Source organism: Typopeltis vanoorti, chromosome 8 (genome assembly GCF_054136105.1).
Source record: "Typopeltis vanoorti isolate ZY-2024b chromosome 8, IOZ_Tvanoo_1.0, whole genome shotgun sequence".
NCBI classification, from domain to species: Eukaryota; Metazoa; Arthropoda; class Arachnida; order Uropygi; family Thelyphonidae; genus Typopeltis; species Typopeltis vanoorti.
The window spans coordinates 135,801,284-135,822,982 of NC_143556.1; the positions used below are offsets into that span (position 1 = coordinate 135,801,284).

General features: G+C 36.8%; 1 protein-coding gene across 1 annotated transcript in view; it reads right to left on the reverse strand.

Moving 5' to 3' along the window:
- LOC150104366 (suppressor of lurcher protein 1-like) overlaps positions 1–21,699 on the reverse strand; it is a 178,296-nt gene that overhangs the window by 22,190 nt on the left and 134,407 nt on the right. The gene's annotated exons all lie outside the window — the stretch shown is intronic.

Consider the following 21,699-nt stretch of genomic DNA (forward strand, 5'->3'; position numbering starts at 1 on the left):
CAGTTACGATAATGTGTGCATCAATCCATCAAAGACATTAACCAAACATTTCCCCAACTTTATTCTGTTTCATGTTTTTCTAGTTTCCACAGACCACATCTGCGAAAAATAGGTTTGATTAGTAGTAATAATAATAATAATAAGCTAACGTTTTTTTATTCCTTTATAGGGAGTAGGTGAGGCCGTTTTAGCCCTATCTAACTTTTGGAGACTGAGTGGGCAGTTCAATCTCCACTGGCAGCCAACCAAAGATAGCTGGCTCGTGACTATCACTAATTATAAGCCGCCACCGATGAAGAGACCAGCAAGGAAGTGCTGCCATCTCTTTCTACCTAATCCTAACAGGATATGTTACTGCCGGAATTAATGTGGGTTCTTTGGTCGATTTCTTGAGTTTATGAGATGAAAAACCCTAATTTCCAGGAGGAAAAGCCCACTTGCCCCTGCCAGAAATCGACTAACTCGGGAACAGGTCATATAAGATAGGCTTACAAAAAGTTCTTTCAGTCGGCGACTAGACTTGAACTGAAGTCTATCTTCGGGCCGCCTAGCGCAGAGGATGCAAGCGCCACTTCCACTTAGTTACACCGGGCAGTTTGATGAGTACCGGGTTAAATATAAGATAATCTTTGGTCTTCAGACATTACAAATCCAAGGCTGTTCTCCATAGCGCAGTTGATAAAAAGACAGGTCCTTCAATTGTAAAAAATCCTGGGATTAGATATTTGTTATGACAAAGGATCTTTATGTGTGGGAGGTTTTTCAACTTCAGTTGAAAGATGAGAGAAATCTTATTGGCCGGTAGTGGATATTTTTTCTCTTTCTGAAACTCAGGTTCTTTATCTCGATAAACAGGGAAACTGTCCGCGCAGTTAGCTTAGTGGCTGTGCGCTTCGCAACCATATGCCTGGGGAAGGAGTGTCCTAGGTTCGATTCCCGTCGACGACGAGAGGAGCTTAAGGATCTTTCTCAGCCATAGCCAAGTTAGCCGATCTTGCGCGTGGACAGCAGGTTTTTTTCCTCCTAGTTTAGCTGGGGTTTTTCATCCTGCAAATAGGCAAATCGACCCCGTGAACACACACGGATACAGTCAGGAATACCTAAAACGATCCCTCCAGTCTGAATTGTCAGATATGCCGATCCCAAGCCCGGATTAAAATAGGAGGAATTGAGGTGGTGGCGTACTTCCCCATAATAGGGGATCACGGCCGTTGAATCACCATACGAAATAAATAAAATAAAATAAATAAAAACAGGAAAACTGGCTGGAGAACACACAGAAAAATACTCTACTGCAGTATAGTATTTAGTGATGAGTCCTCGAACTCTGTGGCAGTTCAGTGAGGTTAATCTTCTGGTGTTTTTTTCCATCTACTGGTTTCAAGTGAGATATAGACAGAGTAACAAATAAAAAATAAATGATCAAAATGCATAAAATACGATGACATAACAATCAAGAGTTTTCGATTACGACGGAAACTTTCGTATATATTAACGGAAACTACACATTTGTATTTAATTGGGTAAGGATATGAAATTTCACTAGTGTTTCTCCTCGTTAACAAAAGCCGCTTTTTTTTTTTTTTTTTTTGACTAGCTGCTTCACCAGATCCTTTTCTGCTTCACCCAGTGTGATGTCCGCTTAATTAGTACACCAGAAAAGATCCTATCGGTAGTGTAACGAAATTTCCACACAACTAATGACTTCGAAATTAAAAAATCAATAGATATTTTATGGTGCTGGGGAGCATTGAAAACGATATGTGCTGTGGCGTTTTCCACTGCGCCAGAAACCTGAGTGAAAAAAAAAGAAAAAAAAAACAGCAGCCTATTACCTTCTGATATGTCCATTCATCACTACGGTACATTAAGTTCTCCAAGGTTTCGAATTTTGTTTCCGAAATTACAGCCAATACATCACTCCCAGCTGGGGAATCTACCCGTTGACAGTTCGTGTGCAGATCAGTCTTCTTGCAAAATACTGAGCACAACAGTTATCAATTGTTATCTTTTTTATTTTTTCAGAGCAGGGGTGGCTGATAGTTTAAATATGGATTTTAAATAAATTTCTTTGACACGCTGAGCGTTGACTTCCATGATGTTTCTCCAGGCGACGTGCATGAAGTGCCCACACAAAGAATCCCAGTTTTCACTATCATTTCATTTATTTAATATACCAATAAAAATGCTTTTCATCTTCTTAAAAAAAAACTAAAAGGAAGGATGACTGGGGAGACATTCTTAATTTTTTTTTTTCGAGGACTATCACTACTGTTATCATTATTAGTAGCGTTTCGCCGGATGCGGAGCATCTTCTAAAAGGTTTTTATTCACCCTTTCGCATATAACTCAAGCTGGATGGATAAATTTAAAGAAAATCACTCGAATCATATTTACTAATAAAATATGATTTCCTGGCCTCCCCACTTCCTTTTCTGGAACAGCCTTCCTTACAAAGTGCTCCTTAACAACTGCAACCCTCAAGTTTACAAGAAAAATGTCAATAAGCCTGCCCTCGAACCAATGTGCTGTAGGTTCTGGAAACTTTATAAAAATGACAGATGAAAAACGCTGAATAAAATTTACCCTTTTTAGGGAATCTCGGTCATTAGTTGTGTAGGAAAAGTCCATTAATTACAGATTCAAGAATCACAGAAATGATTTCTGAGTAAGGGAACTTCTAATAAGTTCATCGTTCTCACCTTATGAGGATCGGCCTGTGCAATTTTAATCACTCTTAACAGAGAGTAAGCAAAATGAGACCAGTTTTTTTATGTTGTAGCTCTTAAAATGTACGCCCTTTACATTTGCTACTTTAAAATACAGATTTACAAGAAGATCACTGAATACCTCACTGAAACACTATCGCATATGGACACTTCCGTTTCATAAAAAGAAAGCCATTCTTTGTTGTTTTAGCTTGGAGAATACTCAGAGAATTCTCTGAATATTATTCAGAATATACACAGTATATTGCAATTCGGTAAGAAAACCAAAAAAAATAAAAAATTCTAATGTATTAGCAAGCGAAAATCACACGACATTTTGCACTTTGGTTCCGCAGAATACATCGATTCTCTTGAAGAAAGAACGATAAAAATGCATATTTCATGATAGAAAGTCTCTTTCACACCAGAACACAGAGTACATTTGAATGAAGAGTATCTCAAGTGTGAAATTCATCCCCATCTTCTACATCTTTTTATGTTCTTCCTCTCAAAAAAGGGAGTGTACGTACAGTTGTGCACACTCCCTTTTTTGGATTATACTTCAAAAGATGGCAAACATCAGTACCCAGGACGTCCCTAGATAGTTCGCACATCAAGTTTACAGGGTGGGCAGCATTACCCATTAATAAGTTTAGCCCGTAAATTTGACAACCTTCGCAGTTCACTCTCGGTTTCGACGATGTCATTTGGTCGAAAAGGCTCGTGTTCAAATCTCGACACAAAGAGTCCCTTTATTAGGGCTTTTCAGTTGAAGTTACTTCAGCTGAAAAGCCCTGCTTCATACGGAGTTAACAGGATTTTCACTTCTGGATACTGGAGTTTTTCATCTTGAAAAACAGAATAAACTGTCAAGACGAATAAATGCAATTTTACAAACATACACTATAAAGATGACAGTAACGGTCTTGTCAGAGCATTGATCGGGTTTCAAAGAAACCAAGTTTCTTGGCCACCATTGAGCCTAATGCGTGAGGAATAAATGGGGAATGAGAGGACCATAAAAGTATTATTATTATATTTATTATTATACAGCGCTTCGATGGAGTCCTAAGACTTAGTGGGAGAAGTCGCTCCTCACTACATTATTGCACATATGAATTACTTCACCATGTTTATCGATGATCATCCAGTTTTAAACTTTTCGCATTAACAAGATATCATGCAAGAATGATTTTAACCATCCACTTGCAAAGGTTTTCGTCTTTGGCATGAGTTTGCATATTAATGTCGACACTCTTGTCACAACGTACTTTTGTCTGCTTTCTGTATGCGAAACCACACGCGCTTACTTTGAAAATTCGGATTGCATTACAGAAAAGCAGCTGAAACAAACAAATGTGCGCCTTGAAGTAACTTGCAAAGAGAAACATTATCGAATAAATAACGATATTAAAGATTAAATAATAAGAAAAATGAACAGAGTAAACGTACTGATTCCAGTGTAGTCACAATCATCGCAGTATTTTTAAATCCAGAACTAACTTTTATGGGACTTTCCCAATCGGATTTTCCTAGTTCCATATAGAGGCTTCAGATGGCGCAGTGACTGCTATATTCATAAGAATATTACACCCCCCCCCGCTTCTATCGACTGACAACTAAATTAATAACCTCCCCATTTACTGGAAGGTAGCGTGAGGAACGGAAATATTTGGTGATTAGCCTGTCATAACTCATCGGTAATTAATGATGGCATTCAATAATCAATGAACATTTCCTGCCTACTCGGTTACAGCTTCCTGGCTCGTCTTGCTTTTGCCCTGACCTCCAATACAATAGAGTCAATACGGCAAACTGACAAGTTAAGTCGTTCATCACGTTACCCTTTCATTCATGACGCTGTCACAGTCAGATGAAAAATCCAGACGACCAATCATTTATCATCGCCGGATTTAGAAGTTCTCAACTATCATTTGCAATTCGCCTCTTGAGTCCGTTTTTTTTTCCTCTTAGGGCCCGTGCCCACTTCAATATTTTTTTCATTCTGCAGACTGTAGTTTGTGTCTCTTCGCTTCTTACTTCGATAAGTATTTCATTCGTTTCTTTAACTTTTCTTGTTCCCTGTCCATCACTGCCTCGGTGATTTATATCGCTATGAATTATCTTTTTTCAATTTTTTGTCCAATTAATCATTTTAATTTTTTGTCATATTTGGAGTTTCCTCAAAAGCGAAGTACTCTTTTTCAAGATATTAATATCAACAATGGTTAAAGAAAGAAAAAATGGCGGCGCTTGTTTGTGTATGTCAAAGAATGACAGATGACTGTTATAAAACCAATTCAACTGCATTACAAGGACTCGGTTTTTGACTCAAAATGTGGACGTTAATTATCAGTTATTGGGAACTTCTGGAGGAAATTCTCTCTCTCTCTCTCTCTCTCGCTCTCTCTCTCTCTCTGAGTGAAAAGACAGTCGACAAACTAGATACTTTATAACTACTGGTTGTTATCGAGGCTTTGATATAATGAATACACACCCTTCAAGTACAACATACAATAAAAACAACACTAAATTTATATTGGATAATTCGTATTAAATAGAAAGTATATTACGCAGGTCTCATTAAATTCTGACTGTAATATATTAAGATCAAATTTTTTTATCTGCAGTTTTCACTCTTTGGGCATTCATCTTTTTAAGAATCCATAGAGTCGGAGTGATTTATCTCCACCATCCAACGTAATTTCCTTGTTGAAATTGCGTAATCCATCTTGAAGAAAAATTGATCACATTCCACTGAGAAGAGTTCCAATCCATTGTCGAATCCATGCGCGAGACTCGGCATGGTCTTCTAATGACGACGATTAAATACGAGTTGTTCTAAATGCAAATTATCTTGAGGGTGATGAGGGCATCTAGGAGGCGAACATCTGCGCGTTTAAAATGCTGGTTATCGGGGGGAGGGGTCATCTTTAATTTATATCATCTGTTGGATGATATAAATTAAAGATGCCCTCCCTTTCTCTCGCAACCACTTCGAAAAATCTGCGTGTTCTGAAATATTTTAGATATTCCTAATGTATGTGGTCTGGATGAGGTTTACCCACTCCTTTAAGGGTTCATTTGTGTGCGGTTTTGTTTCTGTTGACTCGAGTCACGTGTTTGACGTGTCAGAGCTTCTTCGTGAATAAGACTTTTTTAATAAAATCGAAGGGTGCGTCGATCCAAAGACTTTGTGTTTATTTATTTATTTATTTATTTATATCGTATGGTTTCTTCCCTTTCCTGTCCCTTAGGACGGGTTGCGCCCTCCTAATGAGGGATTAAGTATATATATTTTATGACAGTAAATCCGTGTGTGTGTGTGTGTTCACGCGGCTGGTTTGCTTGTTCTGAGGGACGAAAAACCCGAGTTTCCGGGTGAAAAAAAAACCCTACATCCATATGAGACCAGCTAACTCACCTTTAGTCGAAACTGATCAGAGATAAAGGTTCCTCAGGCACTAATGAGATTCGAACCCAGGTCTTTCCGACGGAAGAGCTTCGTCTATACCGACTGAGTTACGGAGGCTCTACACCTTATGTTTCAATACACGGAGACAGAACGTGTTCAGGTCAAATGTTCTCAAGCAGCCTTGCCAATAACACTATGGGTTTTTCCCTAAAAGTGCTGCGTGACATTCACTAGTGGTAACGAACTTTAAAATATTTCACTGAATGCGACTTCCCAATCCATGATTTTCTATTTTTTAAAGACTGAATTTCGCTCTCACTTTATTAAGCCTTTGAAATTAGGAAACTATGCGGTTTTAAATCCTGAAACCGTGAATTATTCGATAAAATTTGGCGGTGCAAATGCCCCCCCCCCCCCGATAACCAGCATTTTAAACGCGTAATAACATGACGCAGATCATTAAAAATAAATAAATTACACATTAGTATGGCGATGACACCTTCATTAAGCCACCACCGCTTTGCTCTCTACAAGGTTTAATTTTAACTAATTAAGTAAATGGAAGGCCATCAATGCAGTAACTAATAAATTAGAACAATCCTGAACGACTCATTAGTCCCACCTTACTAGCCAATAGGATTGTAGTTCGAATTAATGTTGGTAGGAAGAGAATTATCATTATTACTTATGCATATCGAGAAGTGTGTTTTCGTATAGATTTTTATTGCTATTATTTGTCATTTCCCACTTCAGTTTTTTTCTGTTTATTAATGCAAAAAGGCCTATTTAAGGATTTTTTTATTGAACATAAGAAAGAAAAAGTACTTCATTATAGAAACTACTTAGAATATATTGAACACGAAAGTGAAGTTCGGAGCCATCTTTTCACCATCATCCTTTTCCCACGTCGTTCCCATGCAAAGTTTTAAAACAAACGGTTAATAATGCTTTATTTCTTTATTGTCCGTTTACCTTTTCAAGAGATGGCTGTCAGCTTTCTATTTTCCAGATCACCTAACTAAATGATGCACACACAGAAGTTGCGCGCGAAGGAGAGCAAATTCAATTATCAGCTGCAGCTAATTACCCAGAAAAGCGCGTCTTCGGATTCGCCTAGCGGAGAACGGAAAGAAGATAAACCTTCGATCACCTTAACACGTTTCTGCGCGTGCAGGAAGGAAATGCTACCGGTGTACGTGCGTGAGTGCGTACGTAATATTTTTGTTTGAGCAACCCCGACAGCTCTTAGAATTCACAATTATAGTGTTTAGAGTCGGTACAGTATTTCCTGTCTGATGCGAGGAGAGAGAGAGAGAGAGAGAGAGAGAGAGAGAGAGAGAGAGAGAGAGAGAGAGAGAGAGGGAGGGGGGTTAATGTTTTGTACCCCTACATTCAACTCCTTCTCCTCCACCTAATATTCCTTCTCTCGCGTCAGAATCATTCTAACGTAACTAATTACTTCTAATGCATTGCGAGTTATTCGAAATGCGTTGACCCGAATGCGGTTTAATCAGACTCCACACGTTCTCACAGTGTCGCTGGATATAAAACTTTTCGTGTAAGGAAAGGTTGCTTAGAAACAGGCGAATACTTCGCGATCACGTATTTCAGATAATCTGATTTCAGAAGGAAGTTTCAACGAAACTTTTGCGTCTTAGGATTTGAACCGAGGTCCGTTTCCAACCAAAGAGACAAATGTCACATTGTTTTTGCGACTGCCACGTATGCACTGAGAGGTTGGGAAATAATTATAACGTGTATTTCTGGAATTTACACTCAGTAACTTTAAGCATTTTGAGATGCTTGAAGTGGACGGAAGTCAACAGAACGAGTCGGATCCATCACTCCCAATGCGGTTCACAATGTGGTAAAGCGTCAATCATTGTAAGGAAAGTATTTTGACGGCTTCTTCTACTCATGATTTTTCTTTCGAATTTTGGGTGAACCATTATGAGACAGAGTTCATTTTTTGACGTTTTTTCACCAATGCACATACAAAGAACGCTTCGCAGTTGCTCACCGCCGTGGGTCATCCGAAGAGTAGGCCTCCAACTCGCTCCAGAATTCCCAGTAACCGGCGATTTGTGCTGTCCATATAATTTGTCTTCTTACCACTATCATACGCTCTATCATTTATCTCTTCCCTCGCGTCCTTCATTTATTTCGTGATCTAAATTATACATCCTCACTAATCTTCTATAATAACGCTTCATTTCAAAAGTCACAATCCATCATTTTCATCTTAGAGAAGCTTCAACGATGAGTTTCAATCTCATTTTCATCAGAATCTTTTCATAACGGTTTTGGGTTCTCTAATGTCGATCTTGCCTTCTATTCAGGTTCTTATATTCGCTCTATTTTTACGGAAATGAAAGGAAAATTCAGAATTAGCTTAATGAGGATTTTGGATCCTTTATGTTTCACAACTCGTGCAATGACTGAGCCCGACATTATTACTCACAATACGCAAAAGAATCCTGAATTTTATGTCCGTCCATTCGACAATAAGAAATGCAATCATCAAAGAGTTTTTATTCCATCGCAAACTTTTCAAATCTTTTTGAAAATGTTAGTTTCAAAATAAAGACAGTTAAAATGGACAAATAAGTTCATTAAAATGAACATCTTCTATTCCGCGCGCGCACGCACGCACGCGCGCGCACACACACACACACACACACACACACACACACACACACACACACACACACACACACAGACTAAAAGGATGCAATCAAAACTTGGTAAAATAAGAAATGGAAGTAAGCCTTTCAATCAGTATTTATGCGTTTACGTTATGGGCTTTTAACTCAATTATTTATGGATTTTCCGAGAAAGAAGACCGTAAAATTTACAATCATCTAATATTTATTGAGATCTTAATTCAAAATATCGCCATTGGTTGTTGTGACTAAATGCCGCTGCTATTTATTCATAGAAATAAACAGTAATTAGGTTAATTATCGGTATTAATGAGAACATCTAAATTCGTTGTTTGGAAATTCGTGGCCTTCATTTCGTGCTCATTCCATTTATTTAATTTATTTCGGTCCATTAAGGATAATTCAAACCCAAATGAAGCGAAACTCAGAAATGATGGCGTCGCAAGTAAAATATAAAAGTATTGACTATTAGGCAGAATTCAATTTGAGGTCATGAGCGGCAAAATTCGATTAAACACGACTGGAATCCTTTATAAGATTTTATTCCAGATCACGAATCGCAGATTATCCATAAAACTGCCATAAAGAAGTTTAATAAGGTCTTTGCTGGAAATTGAATTTTCTTTGGGAGTAATTAAAATTGCCGATATTAAAAATTCAATCAAAAGTAAAATAATTAAATCATAATTTCTGCAAAAGCATATGAAATATCGGAATGAATGCCAAGAAAATTCAATAATCTTAATGTAATGGGTTGGTCTGAGGCAGCCTGCTAAGTAGCGGCGTAGAGATTTTTATATTGCAAAATGGAGGGCATTCAATTTATAATAACTACGAGTCGTTTAAGTTGGGGCAAAATACGCACACAAATAAACCAATTCATAATGTTTATCGTATGATTTTCTTATGCATAACAAACACTGCACTTTATTTATATTTTTATTTATGTTCGCGGAATAATCGGGTAGACTGCTCTTGTAGCACCGATTTCAACCAGTAACTCCAAAGCATACGTCCGCCAATGATAATACGCTTTTTTTTTCTTGACAAACTGCGTCAAACCCAGAATATGTAGACCCCTAGCAAACTTGTAAAATACTGATTTTCAAATTGTTCTCATATAAGAAAGGGAACTAATCTGATAATTTCGGTGCAAAAAATATACTTCGAGTTTTCTTGAAAATATTCAGCTAGGAACGAAAAATATACTTTCAAGAAAGGTAGTTTTGTCTTTCGTTCTTAGAGTTCTTTCCTTTCCAAACAGCTGTTTCAAATCTATCTCATTAAAATGCTATTAGAAAGAACGCACGTTTTTGAGAGTTTTTTTAGGTTTTTCTCCAGAATTTAGGTTTTTGGGTAAAAAAAAAGAGTTTTGCTACATATCTGAGGCAGGCAAACTATGCTTTGAATGAAAAGAAATCAAATAATCCTCCACTTTAGCTACTAAAACTAACATAAAGTAGTAACATTCTGTCAAAACTGTCGAATAAGTAAAACTTTAATGTGTTATTGACATATTATTCAAGATATTCTCATCACAGACGTTCACCACGAGTAACCTCCATAGTTTAATCAGCATCGAAGTTGGCCTTTAGCTGGAAAGACTTGGATTCCAATCCCGTTTAAAATGCGAAAAATCTTTATAAGTGTATTTTTAACTAAAAGTGAGTTAGCCGGGCTAATATGGAAGTGTCTTATTTTTTCTCTTGTAATTCTAGTTTGCGGTCACAGACGAGCCAACAAACCGGTCAAAAACTACGCGCAATTCAAAGACGTAGATTAAGCAGACAGGATTAAGAGCCCTCTCACAGCATTGATTAGGTTTCCATGAAGCCAAGTGATTTGGCAGTGACAGACCACTGAAATTAACAAGTAATGAGCAGATGAAAATTATTATTCGTTCTACCACCTGTCTGGTTAGCCCAGTAGTTAGTGTATTCGCTCTCCAACCAATAGGTGTGGATTAGAATCCCGTCATGGATACGGATGTATTCTTAATGTCTTTAGGTCGTAGATGGATTTCGTTGCTCGGTGTGAGACTACAACCCTGCTTAATGGTGGCCTGAAGTAGCTTGAAAAAATGTTCCGTGTTTGGTCCCTGGAGTAGGGTTTGCGGATTATCTATTGCTTCACCATCCACAGTACTCAATACTAATGTAACAAAGGCTTCAACGGTGGGATTAGCATTTAAAAAAAGATAAAAATACGGTTTACACCTTATGACATTTCCTCATATGAGAAAATGTAAAACACATTTCATCGGAATTAATATAATTTTAATTCTGTTCTTGAATGAATTCTTATTTTTTTTATTTTAGAATGTTTATCAGCACATCTTGTAGAATGGCACAGTGGATTATTTCCAGGGGAGATGCTAATACTCTCTCCCTCCTTAGATACGCGGTTGAAATGGCATACGTTTCTTGACATATTGGATAAAATTGGGAAGAACAGAAACTGTTGAATGCCAGTATAAGTCAGTAAGGAAACGCAGAGTTTGTCGGTGGAAGTAAAATGATGAGAGCCTAATGTGTAACGCATCAGAGTAATGCATTGAAATGAATGGAATAAAGCAGAAATAGGTACGAGCAAGCAGAATCAATAAAGAAGAAATGTTTGTGTACGGTAAACCAGTCTCCATCAGCGAAATTACAGACACTATTTGAAATGGAAATAGCAAAATTCTCAAATTCAGAAACGAACCGAGTTGTGAATTTATTTTTAGATCAAATGCAGAAAAATATTACACCAAAACCACGAGTTAATCAGAGACTGCGAAGAGAGAAGATGCTTATTATGTTTGCCATATTATAATAATCGGAAAACGTCGATGAAAGCAAGTGTTCCGGAAAGGCATGGAAGGGGTGGGGATGAATTAAGAGGCACAAAAGTTGGTTCAGTGGTTTGCAATGGGAACTGACAGATGGTGGTTTCGATTTGCAGAGAAGTAAAGAAAACGAAGAGACCAGCATCGCAAACAACAAACAAAATACTTTCCGAGCACAAAATTTAATCTCGAACAAACAGGTCGCCGGTATTCCTCTATAACACGTCGCATTCAGGGTATTCTAACGAAAGTTCCAATCCAGTCACAAGTATTCATTAGTTCAGACCTGTCTCTACGAAGATAGCAAACCACACTACGGAAAAAATTGCGTCCCTGTGTAGTTTTTGAGATCGGTTTTGCAGGACAAAAACCAGACAATCACTAGAATGATTCTTCAGGTTTGCTCCTTACCTCCGCATATCCTATTATTCGGTAAAAGAATTCCTAGAATCAGTTTTCTGAGACAATCTGACATGCGCCCTAACGAATGTTTTATGCAAGGAATGGGCCTGCGCAACAAGCATGAACTGCTAATGTAAACGTACGCAGAATTGCTTATAGCCCCGATCACATGAAAACTGCTTCGCAGCGTGCTTTTATTGGTATTTCTTTACTAGGAGGGCAACGTGCTGACTCCTCATAATATTCGCAGCATTGTAAGTGCCATCTGGTAGCCATGTCATAATGAAGCTTTATCCGCTGAATAGGCCTCTAACGAGCCTTAGCGTACTTTCATCGATACCTAGGCGGCAGCAACACACTGCAGCGATTCTCATTAAGCCATTTTGTTATTCATGACTGGCTTCTAATTAAAACACAACAGGACTGCCTTTTCCCGCTTCCAGCACCGGCAAATTACTTCCGCCGGGGGAACAGCCGTTAGGGGAGAAAAAAAAAAGAAGCGAATATTAAAAGAAAAGTAGCAATGTTTACTGCCGACATGATTTATGAAAATGGGTTTTTGCAGGGACTTTCCGGGAAATTCTCAATTCACTCGTTTGGTGCTGGCTATAAATTATGCTTTTTCTTTAAATGCAGACGTTTACTGGCCAAATGCGACAAGCTCAAGGACGGATTAAAAACACCCCTACTTAACAGTCCGACTGCGTGTGTGCTCGCACGTTTAGCAGTGCAGAATGCAAATCAAATTTCTGAACGTTATCGACTAATATAAAGTTCAAGAATCTAATTATTGCTCGATCCAGACGAATAAGGGATGTTTATAAACTCTGTATGGAAGAACAACGTTTTTACCCCCACATTATGCGTAAGATTTTATGAATGTCTTACTCATTGTAAGAAAGTAAATGTTGGTTGCAGAACTCTGTTTGGCAGACAAACAGACCGGAAATCCATGACGCTAACGTTTAAGGGAAGAAAAAAAAAAACACATTGGAATCATGGATAAGAAAACAATTTGATAATGAAGCAGATTCGGATTAGGATCGATTCATTCTCGATGTGGACCATCGTGATAACATTTCTCTAACGAAAAAATGGCCTAAACAGTTCAATGTAGTTAGGTTACGAGTCCCATTTCTAATGACAAGGTATGGTTACATCATTTTATGGGAATACGGAGAATAAAGACCAAAAGGAAACACCTCAAAGTTATTTACACGAAGAGCGAGTTCTTTAAATTAAATTAAATTCGGAATGAGCAATATATTTAAAATTCAAAGTGTGCTGATACAACGATAGTAAAATAAGACAATAATGCCGCACAAATGAATATAAGAATTGAAACGATAATAATTGGAATTACGAGATAAAAAAAAAGCTTCATAAAAATACAGAGGTTTGCTTTCAAAGTGCAGCTTTTTCAGAAAGCTGGTATGCATATACACCGATGTTTACTGAAATATCGAAATTTTTCTTTTTCACGAAACGCATTTAATTGATAATGCAATTTCTTTCTGGTTGGGTGGACATTTCACAATTCTCAACGAGAAACTCACGTGATTATCAGAAGTCAACTTTAGTGCACCTTTCTGCATTGCAGTGGCTTGCAGCGTAGTCATCGTTGCACTGCAGATATTGAATTACATGCGAATATACAATTTTAGATTAAACCTTGCCAAATTATCAGCATAACTGGACCGAATGATGCAAAAATATAAGGATGCTGCTCTAGTCTGTGGAACTCGAAAAAGGTTTGTATGTTTTTCTTAGGGACGGCATCACACTAAGATAGGATAATCGTGCACATTTCGACAAAAGGCCATCAAAGTCCATTACGATTGGTTTGTACGAGGACATAAGCAAACGCAGTCTATATTCTGATAGGTTTTCAAGACTGAAATAATAACACAATTCAAGTTGGAAACACTCGCTAAGTTACGTTATTATTTCGATAATAATGTAAGCCAACAACTGGATTCGGATTTAACCGTCAGCAATCGCGCATTAAAAAGAAAAGGCTCTTATTTGTACGAATTCCATAAGGATTTGGAATCATCACTGATTATTCCTAATCCTGATGGAATTCAAAATTTTCATTCTATCACAGATTATCACAACTGAGCGAATCCTATTTTTAGGTTAAAAGTGCTTACGGAAGTACTCTCGCAATGATTCGCTTCCTCCGTTAAGACATTTTCTTTTTAACTAAAATAATTTTGATGCAGGATTTTGTTTCAACTTTTTATGCACTCAACCCGATGAGTTGCGTTAGGATGATCTTCCGCACGACTAAATTAAACATCGCTTTTCTTAACGTAAATGGAGCCTCGAAACCGACAGTTCTTCCGGAATGTATGAGGCCCCTGCAGTGATTGTTCAAGAATGTTCGGTGATGAGAAGAAAGGTTTTTTATCGTCTTTAATAAAAATCGTCAAACAAGAAATCACCGAGACAAAAAACAATTTTCGGTGTATTTTTTGGTTACGTGTATGTTGATGCATGCACAGGTACGTAATACGGGTTAGTGGGGGGGGGTATTAACTGAACAGCTGATATGCAAACATTGGAGTAATAAAGTGGAACCCTTTTATGGGAAAGAGAGGGTAATGTCGTCCACAAATTACGTCGCTTAATCTCTAGATCAAATGCAACACGGAGTCGGAACAACCGCCTTAAAACGACAGGATTACTGAGAGAAGAATATCACCGAAGGTCATCATCCAACTTCTTAGTCGAAGACGATCTAAGGCGGTGCAATAAAATGGGCAATCGAGCAAAGATGTGGGCACTCGCGGAGCATTAAAGAAACATTACACGAAGCGAAACACACGCACGAGGGATGTAAAAACACACTTGAGAACAACAGGACGGCAAATAATTCCACTGAAGAATCGTTTGAAACTTTGAGATTAAATTCGGGAAAAACTTCGTGTAATAGTTTTGGGAATGTTCGTCGATGAGTAAAGATTTTCTCCTTTAATGAAAAGAATTCGTTTAATTCTCAAATGTTATTCCAAATGAGAAGTTCGAAATTGTGTTACCAAGACAGTTAAGCATTTTAGCAAAATATTTTTTTAAAAAAAACATGATAGAAAACGTCTAAAGCTATTAGAGAATTATTTTAGAGTGGATGCAACTAGGACCCATTCTGAATTAATATGTTCGCTCCTCTCATGTCAAACAGAATTAGAGACGCTTGTCAACACTAAATGGTAAAGTGGATGTGAGATCCAACGTTATTTCAAAGCCGAATGTTTTCAGAAACTATGCAAGTTTCGTAAACTGACCAGAGAGCTTACGAGAATGCAATCATCGTCATCGGAGTTGCTTTAGCTTGCGCTATTTAAAATACATGAGCGCTGCCCAAGCATCTGTATATTCGCCTTTTATTAGTTAAGGTTTCACTGGCCTGACAGCAGTTTCGAACTGGTTGGTTCTCTAATACTAAATGGTTTCCGAGGATGTTTGCTGAACAATCACTGAAAAATAATTTTCACAATTTCTTTAAAAATATATATATATATATATATTAGCACTCTCATTATTTTTAAAGTATATCGATCATATTCTAAGTGGCATCTAAAATATCGGAGGATGAAGTGTCACAAAAACAAACTACTTTTCCCATCATTTCACAAGACTTCAGGCGAATATTCTTCCAAGCCAGTAACCATCAATCCAGGAAATTAATCACGATGGTTTTTTGAAACTGAATTTCGGAAATGTTCCTTGGAATCGCAGTTGATGCTGCAGCTATAAAAATGCCAATGCTTTTCTGATTAGCTATATTCTGAAGTTAACAAAAATAATCATCAAAGATTTTCAATTATCCTTGAAAACTGTTGGTAATAAGTTCTACAAAGCAAAACATGTAACTTACCATACGCAAAAGAGACCATTAGTTGCATATTTCTACAGCTCGGGTTCCCAACCTGTGGGGCACAAAGTGTTTTCTGGGAGATGGCCGCGGTTATTTTTAGCTGCAGTTATTTTTATTGGAAATTTCCCCCAGGATGTTTGTTTTCAACACTTATTTCAAAATGGCCACACTGCAATATTCCATTCCACTAGTGGTGGTAACACTGATTTTTGACAAATGAAGGAAGTAAATTAAGATCCACCGCGGCGGATACTTAAAATATATCAAAGGCCTGCCGTGTTCATACATATTAAACATTTTATATTATTTTAATTATTTGCTATGGCGGGCCTTTAATATTTTTTCAAATTTCCTCCGCGACGGACATTGATTCACTCGCTAAAAATAAAATATACAAATGCAGTGTTATCATTGAACAAAATTCTATATTACAAATAGTAAACTGAAAAAAATATTCACTATGATGCAAAATTCATTTTTAATCGGTGTCTTGATGTTTGAATAACAGATCGTCGAATAAAGATGAGTTGCGCAGTTGAAGATCACCCCGTATGTTTTGCTGACGTCAGAAATGATGGAATTCAATAATATCTGCGATGGGCCGTCTAATGCAAACTGGTGCGAACTTAGTTTGCCAATAGCAACTACCTTCAGTTGGTGCACAATCACATTAAATAAATACAAAATTAATAACGGAAAAACTCACGTAAAAAGATTATTTAATAGTATGATTTTCGCTTTGTGTCACAGGCATCTTCAGTACATTTTAAGTTCAAATTAAACAATAACTGACAATTCCAAAAAGCGCCACCCAAGTAGCTTACACAAGTAGCTAGTGTAAGATAACTAAAAATTAAGTTATCTTACACTAGGTCAATAAATTTCCTAAAAAAATTATATATACAATAAAAAGTTAGGAAAGATTAGCTGAGTTATAAAGTACTATCTCCCATAAAGGGATAGATGTAAACCGTCGGATCTGTTTAAGTTCTGCGAGTGAAGTAAAGTTTCACATGTTTTTTATAAAGCGTTCCATGAGGAACTGACTTTTGTGAAGGACTCTTGTCTTTCTCCAATGAACTCTATTGGACTTGTAGTTCTCCATTGAACCGTCTGGACTTGCAGAACATGCCATCTTTGGCATGTTCTGCAAGTCCAGACGGTTCAGGTTCAAGGTATTGAATATAAGACTGGTGTTCTTCTAGCCGAATAGAGGCAGATCTTCCTGTTTATCCGAAATAAGATAATCCACAAGAACAAGGAATATGGTAAACACCTGGATAATTAAGATGTGGAAGCTTATCCTTAAGAGAAGTGAGAAAGTTGGGGATTTTTCTGAATGGTCGAAAGGCAACAAAAATATTCAGTGGTTTTAAAACCTTTGCTATGCGTTCACTGATGCCCAAATGACCAAAGATTCAAACTTGCGCTTTAACCTATCACGAGAATCATTAAAGATCTTTAGGTAAGAAGCCGAAGAGTCTATTTCCAAACAATCTGCTAGATACAGCAAAGTATTAGCAAAGAAGGCTAAATGCATTAACAGAATAATTTTCCTAAAGCGATGTAAGATGGCTCAGGTTATTCCTACCTGTTGTAAAATAAAAGAAGTTTTTAGGTCTCCAAGAGCTCATAGGATCTATTTAAAAGCTAGTAAGTCTCTTTTGAATTATCAGCTACACGACGCTAAGAAATCTCTAGCGCTCTTAAATAGAGAAATTATGGACATCAAGAACGCTTTAGAATCTGTTTCAACGGCTGAAACGTTTAACACTTTATTTCGCATACCTTCGGCTTCTTACCTAAAGATCTTTAATGATAAGTTAAAGCGCAAGTTTGAATCTTTGGTCAGCCTACCTAGATCCAGTACTAATGTTAGGGATACATATCAAGTAATTATCAATGTTTCCGGACGTCTACTAACAGACTGTAAACGTTTTGTTTTATCAAAAGGACATGATTTCGCCGTTGCGCCGAATAAGGTGCCCCTGATGGATTTTTTTCATAACATAGACAGAGGTATTCGATCCTTATCCCAAAAAACAGCCAACAGGTTACGTTTCGAATGTGCAAAAATTCTTTTTAATGCCAAACCTCCACGTCCTAATCTTTCTTACTTTGAATTTAAAGCATTGAAATCATTTAAGAATAACAATAATTTAATTATTACGAAAGCTGACAAAGGCGGTAGTGATTCAAGATAGGAAGGAATATGAGAGAAAAATGTCTCTTTTACTCCGCGACTATTCAACTTATTGGCCTCTTACATCGGATCCTACCGGAAGTCAATTGAAGAGACTTAATTCTCTTATAGATAATGTATCTACATGGAATGAAGATCAAAAGAAAAAACTTAAAACCTTCTTCGGTCGTCCACCTAGATTGTATGGTCTTCCGAAAGTTCATAAACCAGGCATTCCGTTGAGGCCAGTTGTAGATTGCATAGGCTGTCCCACTTACAAAATTTCAAAATTTTTATCAAATTTTCTCATTTCTTAAACTAGAACTGATACTTATATAAAAAATACTTTGGATTTCAAAAATAAAATTTCAGATCTTCATTTGGATGTTTCTGATATCATGATCAGTTTAGATGCTGTTTCTTTATTTACAAATGTGCCTCTTTCGAAAAGCATTGAATTACTGCAACAGGAATGTCCTTCAGACATTGTAAAAATATTTGATTTGTAATACATTCTGGTTATTTTTCCTTTAAAAATAAGTTGTATCAATAAATTGAATGAACAGCAATGGGAAATCCTCTTTCTCCTGCTATCTCCAACTTCTTTATGGAACATTTTGAACAACGTATCTTTGACAACATTTCTCCCAGACCTACTCATTGGTTCAGATATGTCGATGACATTTTTGCTGTATGGAATGGCTCTTCTGATGAACTTCAACAGTTTCTCACTAAGTTAAATGCACTTCATCCAAGGATCCAGTTTACCCAAGAAGTAGAATCAAATAAGCAGTTAACCTTTTTAGATCTTCTAATTCTTCGCCAACCAGATGGTAACCTACATTTCCCAGTCTATAGAAAGAAGACTCATACAGGCCATTATATCCATGCTGAATCTCATCACCATCCCAGTCAAAAGGCAGGAACTATTAAACACTGGTTCATCGTACCCACTCCTTTTGTTCTTCAGACAATCTCTTACAGAAAGAACTGCAATATATTACTTCTTCCTTTCTATCTAATGGATATAAGAATTCCTTCATCAAAAGAGCTTTGAGTAGTTTTAATATGTCTTCCTCTTCAAATACAGAAGAAATAACGCACATTCCTATCCCTTGTGTACAAGGCATTAAGTGAACGTATAGCAAAAGTTTTAAAACCACTGAATATTTTTGTTGCCTTTCGACCATTCAGAAAAATCTCCAGCTTTCTCACTTCTCCTAAGGACAAGCTTCCACATCTTAATCATCCAGGTGTCTACCAGATTCCGTGCTCTTGTGGATTATCTTATTTCGGACAAACAGGAAGATCTGCCTCTATTCGGCTAGAAGAACACCAGTCTTATATTCAATACCTTGAACCTGAACTTGCAGTCTGGACTTGCAGAACATGCCGTCTTCAATAGACATAGAGTTCATTGGAGAAAGACAAGAGTCCTTCACAAAAGTCAGCAGAATTAACAAAGTTGTATGGTAGGAAATCAACTGAATAAATTTATATGGAATAAGAGAAAAATTAGTCAAAACACTAAAGTAGCTGTATACAAGACAGTTTTCAAACCAATTTTAACTTAGGAATCTTACTTCACGCGCCTAACTTAAACAGATCTGATGGTTTACGTCTATCTCCTTTATGGGAGATAGTACTTTATAATTCAGCTAATCTTTCCTAACTTTTAATTGTGGATATATATATATATATATATTTTTTTTTTTTTTTTTTTTTTGGTTAGGAAATTTATTGACCTTTTTAGTTATCTTACACTAGCTACTTAGGTGGCGTTTTTTGGAATTGTCAGTTATTGTTTAATTTGAGCTTAAAATGTACTGAAGATGCCTTAATTATTGTATAATTTTCGCCTGAAGACACAGGCGAAAATTATACTATTAAATAATCTCTTTTTACGTGAGTTTTTCCGTTATTAATTTTGTATTTATATGTCTACTCAGGTTTGCCATTATTAAAACTTAATCACATTAAATGTTACGTTAATTAAAGATTAAGTTAGAATTATATTCTGAAAAATCCACTTTTAATATAATTTTATTGGCTATTTAGCCTATTTTTTTACGAGTGTCCCTTTTTTTTATAATGTCAGTGGCTTTTTATTCAAATTTTAGGGCATTACTTATGTTTTATATGAACAGATATATGAAGAATATATAGGAAGAAAAACCTTGGTGGGATGTTGCTGGCTGTCTTCTTTTTCAATGGTATCCCGGCATATGGCGATATGCATTTATCTGCTGTTAACAGGAAGGAATTATAATTGAAAGGAAGGGGGGGCGTATGTGGAAAATGTGGGGTTTGAGAGGTTGGAGAATTATTGGTGGAGCAAGAGGTATGTGAACGGTTTTGAAAAAACCGGGGGTTTTATATTTTTTGAAGTATTAAAGGTGGGCAGAGAATACTTTGAGGTGGGGGTGAATATAGAAATCTTTGGTGAGGGAGAAGGATATTATGGGATAAGATCAGGGATGGGAGAACGGGGTGTGAGTGAGCTGTTTCGACAGTGCGTCGTCTTCGGAATTCGTGGGGGAAGCAAACAAAAATAGGCTAAATACCAAAAAATAATATTTACTGAGAGGAGTAACATGGAAATTTTCCTAGAAATAATGCCTATATTTTTAATGTGTGTTTTAGCCTATTAAAAATGCCTTTTTAAGGAAATGTGGCGGGGGTCGTGGGTTACTTGGCTATTATAAATGGGATCGCGACTCGAAAAAGAATGGGAAACACTGCTCTACAGCAATACCATGTTTCAAAATAACCTAATTCTTCCGAAGTTTAGTCTGAGAAAACCTCATTCAGTCATGCCTTAATCGAAATAAATTACTCTAAGGATAGTCTGATTTATGTTAGCAGTACTGTCACTTTCTCTCAAAGTTCTTACAGATTTTTAGAAAACAGTACGATTGCAAACTATAGTACATTTAAAAACAAAGTACAACGCAGATGAACATGAAAATTCTTTCATGAATAAAATAATTTCCATGAAACATTTTTAATATTTTTATATACGCTGAATAACACAGAAATCACCTTAAAATCTTCCTGGCATTTACCAATTGAGAGAGGTCAATACACTCACATCCTCCTTCTAAACCTGCAATCAATTGGTCGCCAATTAAACAGGATGAATATGAAGTAATGCGACGAGTGAAAATTATACGGAGAGGTCATGCTTTTAAATTCATGAAGTAAGTCTCATTTAATTAGTTAAATTATGTGGATAATCCTGTTTCGAGATTTGATTTTTTCAAAAACCTGGCAAAATTTCTGGGATCCACACTGCAATTAATTTTGGTGAAATACAAATATTTCCGCATTTCGCGATCATTAAAGAACTTTGTGAAACTCTTAATGTTACACATATTAGAAGTGCACATCCAACACTACAATTTGTCATCTGTTCATCACTGAGTCAAAAACAAACGTAGTATGAGAAACAGATATCAATGGATAGTATTTTGAAGAGCACCTTCTTAGCTCAGTAGGTATAGATGAAGCCCTTCGCTGGAAAGACCTTGGTACGCATCTTAGAACCTTGAGGTCTGCTGCAAAGGGGGGAAGGATTTTTCCTCCAATAAACTCGAGTTTTTCGTCAGGTGAACACACCCAA